This window comes from Alligator sinensis, unplaced genomic scaffold (assembly GCF_000455745.1).
Source record: "Alligator sinensis unplaced genomic scaffold, ASM45574v1 scaffold899_1, whole genome shotgun sequence".
Lineage (NCBI taxonomy): Eukaryota > Metazoa > Chordata > Crocodylia > Alligatoridae > Alligator > Alligator sinensis.
Genome location: NW_005842614.1, coordinates 744,537 through 744,813, shown reverse-complemented (window position 1 = coordinate 744,813; position 277 = coordinate 744,537).

Genomic DNA, 277 nt, shown 5'->3' with positions numbered 1-277 from the left:
CCCAGCCGCTACAGGAGCTGGTGAGTGGGGGCTTTTTTTTTCTTTTTTTTCTTTTTTTTTTTAAGAGCTAGGGCAAGAGGGACAGCCATTGGGGGGGGGGAGGCCTGGGAGAGCAGGCTGGGGTCAGAGGCTTTGTGGCAGAGCCCCCCATGCAGCACAGGGCAGTGGGGGACAGCGGGGATGCCCTCCCCACCTGGCAGGACCCGGTGACTGGGGGCGTTTTTGTTTTTTGTTTTTGTTTTTTTTTTTGAGGAGCCAGGAGCTGGGGCCAGGTGGC